This window comes from Neodiprion fabricii, chromosome 5, assembly GCF_021155785.1.
Source record: "Neodiprion fabricii isolate iyNeoFabr1 chromosome 5, iyNeoFabr1.1, whole genome shotgun sequence".
Taxonomy (NCBI): domain Eukaryota; kingdom Metazoa; phylum Arthropoda; class Insecta; order Hymenoptera; family Diprionidae; genus Neodiprion; species Neodiprion fabricii.
The window spans coordinates 757,491-761,814 of NC_060243.1; the positions used below are offsets into that span (position 1 = coordinate 757,491).

Consider the following 4,324-nt stretch of genomic DNA (forward strand, 5'->3'; position numbering starts at 1 on the left):
ACGTTGCAGCACGCGAAGGGCGAATAATATAATTAACTGTGTATGTATACAAGCAAAAAAAAAAAAAGAAAAAAAAGAAGAAAAAAAAAAGAAAAAAAAAACACAAAAAATATGAATATTACGATTATAAATATATTATAAATGAAAACAAAATTGTAACCCTCTGTAAATATAAAATATAATATGATAATACAATGATTATTACTATGGTTTATTAATCTAATAAATTCATATATTATATGATATTAATTATGATAAATATATTGATTAAGAAGAGGTTCACGACGTGCCGTGTGTATGTGGGAATAAAATACAAAAATATACTGGACATTGTTCAAGTCGGTAGATCGGATTTATTTTCTTTATACTCTCTCCCCGCGTTACCACCTTCCGATCAGTTGCTCGACAAGTCAGCATTCGTATAGAATAAGTGGCTCCTTGAAGCCCGCAAGTGTTTGCTAAAATGATATATTCATGTTTCTTAACTGTGGAAAAATATATGTATAGAGCTACTCAACGTAATTAAAATACATTGATTGGAATTTGAATATTGGATATCCGTGAAGTAATCACATCACTGCAAATATTTCTAATGCTGCTTCTCTTGTTTGCTGTCATTTAAGAATTGGCTTATATTATTAACTCATAAACATCAACATTTTGAATTCTGGATCAACGCGCCGGCCGTCGGCAAAGTGAACACGTGACCGTCACGTGACCAATAGCAACGGTAGTCTCGACCAAGTCTCGACATTGCAAGTGGATGAATTAACGCTCCTTTATATTTCCCGGGATTTGCCAAATTTCCATTCAAGAGGATTTTGATGTCGAGGCAAAGCATATTGGTAGGAAATGTGCGAGCCAGGGTTGGCAGCGGTAAGATATTATTTTTTTGAAGCCATAGATGGAGGTACACCCTCGAGTTTTTGCACGGTCGATCGTTGTTATCTGTATCAGCACATCGGAATCCTGATAGTTGCTATTGAAATTTTCTAGCTGGACCTTCCGCTGCATACGTTCGCCGACTCTGAACAGTACGAGATCACTGAAAAATTGATTCTAGTATTATCTGAACTGGATCAAAGCCCAACAAAAAAAAAATCTGAAGGCATTTACCTTGCTTTTTCTTCGACCTTGGAGCCAGAATCTTTTCATCTTCGAATCGATTGAAATCAACATTGCCAGTCTAATTGGATTACGAGGACCACAGAGAAGGGATTCCAAATATTGGAGAACCGACATTCCAGTACATACAAAAAATGCAAAGAATTTAATTTATTTATATGTTGATTTTATGTCAGGTTACATCAAATAAGAACAATCCATATCTAGTCCTGCAAAAGTGCTTTGCACCTCTGCGTGGACCAAAACTTGATCGATACTGATAAACTACAATAATAGCTATCTGATACAGATGCAGATTGCACTCCTTCCACCTCGTATGATTGTCAAACGTGATACGTTATGTAAGATGATTTGTAAGCATTTCGTTTGTGTTTGACTTGTATACTCTTAGGCACCATGTGGAGTTACTATCCACTGAAACCCGATCGCTTGTACTAGAATTAAGGTGTACTTAATAAACTGATAAAAAAATTCGAATTCTGTGGCTTTGGAGTTATTATTTTTCGTCCTCTCCTGTGTAAAATTACCGTGCAAACTATATTTTTAACGATTGCAAATAAGTCCAGCATCTTCGGATTCCGTCGAAATTCTAGCAAACACTGAAGAAGGGGTTGAGCTTCCTTTTTTTATGTATTTTGTCTCAGTTTCGATTTGTATGACCCTTTCCCGACCAATTGGACCCCAAGGAACTCAGAAAACGCAGCGAAAAGAGCGTAGGATCAACAGGAGAGAAATGGCGAGCGACAAAGCACCTGCTGAAAAATGTCAAAAACACAGGTTCTCGTTTTTTGGCTGTAACTTTTGATGCGTTGATCGCAGGGCATTGGGACTGCGCCCAATCGATTTCTCTCGCAAAATTACGTCGGAATAGTGCCTGAAAGAACTGATTCCAGCACTTTTCAAAATCGCGAAAATTTTCGCCAAAAATACAAAGGGGTTAACCTTCCTTTTTTTATGACCAAAAAATTTTTCGTCTCAGAATTGATTCGTATGACTCTTTCCCGACCAATTGGACCCCAAGGAACTCAGAAAACGCAGCGAAAAGAGCGTAGGATCAACAGGAGAGAAATGGCGAGCGACAAAGCACCTGCTGAAAAATGTCAAAAACACAGGTTCTCGTTTTTTGGCTGTAACTTTTGATGCGTTGATCGCAAGGCATTGGGACTGCGCCCAATCGATTTCTCTCGCAAAATTACGTCGGAATAGTGCCTGAAAGAACTGATTCCAGCACTTTTCAAAATCGCGAAAATTTTCGCCAAAAATACAAAGGGGTTAACCTTCCTTTTTTTTTGACCAAAAAATTTTTCGTCTCAGAATTGATTCGTATGACTCTTTCCCGACCAATTGGACCCCAAGGAACTCAGAAAACGCAGCGAAAAGAGCGTAGGATCAACAGGAGAGAAATGGCGAGCGACAAAGCACCTGCTGAAAAATGTCAAAAACACAGGTTCTTGTTTTTTGGCTGTAACTTTTGATGCGTTGATCGCAGGGCATTGGGACTGCGCCCAATCGATTTCTCTCGCAAAGTTACGTCGGAATAGTGCCTGAAAGAACTGATTCCAGCACTTTTCAAAATCGTGAAAATTTTCGACAAAAATACAAAGGGGTTAACCTTCCTTTTTTTTTGACCAAAAAATTTTTCGTCTCAGAATTGATTCGTATGACTCTTTCCCGACCAATTGGACCCCAAGGAACTCAGAAAACGCAGCGAAAAGAGCGTAGGATCAACAGGAGAGAAATGGCGAGCGACAAAGCACCTGCTGAAAAATGTCAAAAACACAGGTTCTCGTTTTTTGGCTGTAACTTTTGATGCGTTGATCGCAGGGCATTGGGACTGCGCTCAATCGATTTCTCTCGCAAAATTACGTCGGAATAGTGCCTGAAAGAACTGATTCCAGCACTTTTCAAAATCGCGAAAATTTTCGCCAAAAATACAAAGGGGTTAACCTTCCTTTTTTTATGACCAAAAAATTTTTCGTCTCAGAATTGATTCGTATGACTCTTTCCCGACCAATTGGACCCCAAGGAACTCAGAAAACGCAGCGAAAAGAGCGTAGGATCAACAGGAGAGAAATGGCGAGCGACAAAGCACCTGCTGAAAAATGTCAAAAACACAGGTTCTCGTTTTTTGGCTGTAACTTTTGATGCGTTGATCGCAGGGCATTGGGACTGCGCCCAATCGATTTCTCTCGCAAAATTACGTCGGAATAGTGCCTGAAAGAACTGATTCCAGCACTTTTCAAAATCGCGAAAATTTTCGCCAAAAATACAAAGGGGTTAACCTTCCTTTTTTTTTGACCGAAAAATTTTTCGTCTTAGAATTGATTCGTATGACTCTTTCCCGACCAATTGGACCCCAAGGAACTCAGAAAACGCAGCGAAAAGAGCGTAGGATCAACAGGAGAGAAATGGCGAGCGACAAAGCACCTGCTGAAAAATGTCAAAAACACAGGTTCTCGTTTTTTGGCTGTAACTTTTGATGCGTTGATCGCAGGGCATTGGGACTGCGCCCAATCGATTTCTCTCGCAAAATTACGTCGGAATAGTGCCTAAAAGAACTGATTCCAGCACTTTTCAAAATCGCGAAAATTTTCGCCAAAAATACAAAGGGGTTAACCTTCCTTTTTTTTTGACCAAAAAATTTTTCGTCTCAGAATTGATTCGTATGACTCTTTCCCGACCAATTGGACCCCAAGGAACTCAGAAAACGCAGCGAAAAGAGCGTAGGATCAACAGGAGAGAAATGGCGAGCGACAAAGCACCTGCTGAAAAATGTCAAAAACACAGGTTCTCGTATTTTGGCTGTAACTTTTGATGCGTTGATCGCAGGGCATTGGGACTGCGCCCAATCGATTTCTCTCGCAAAATTACGTCGGAATAGTGCCTGAAAGAACTGATTCCAGCACTTTTCAAAATCGCGAAAATTTTCGCCAAAAATACAAAGGGGTTAACCTTCCTTTTTTTTTGACCAAAAAATTTTTCGTCTCAGAATTGATTCGTATGACTCTTTCCCGACCAATTGGACCCCAAGGAACTCAGAAAACGCAGCGAAAAGAGCGTAGGATCAACAGGAGAGAAATGGCGAGCGACAAAGCACCTGCTGAAAAATGTCAAAAACACAGGTTCTCGTATTTTGGCTGTAACTTTTGATGCGTTGATCGCAGGGCATTGGGACTGCGCCCAATCGATTTCTCTCGCA

General features: G+C 39.8%; 1 long non-coding RNA gene across 1 annotated transcript; it reads left to right on the top strand.

Annotated features, from left to right (window-relative positions):
- Positions 1-772: 772 nt before the first annotated feature.
- On the top strand, positions 773-1,606 carry LOC124182072. The gene is made up of 2 exons (XR_006870682.1): positions 773-876; positions 997-1,606. It is a non-coding gene; the product is annotated as an uncharacterized LOC124182072 (long non-coding RNA).
- The last annotated feature ends 2,718 nt before the right edge of the window (positions 1,607-4,324 follow it).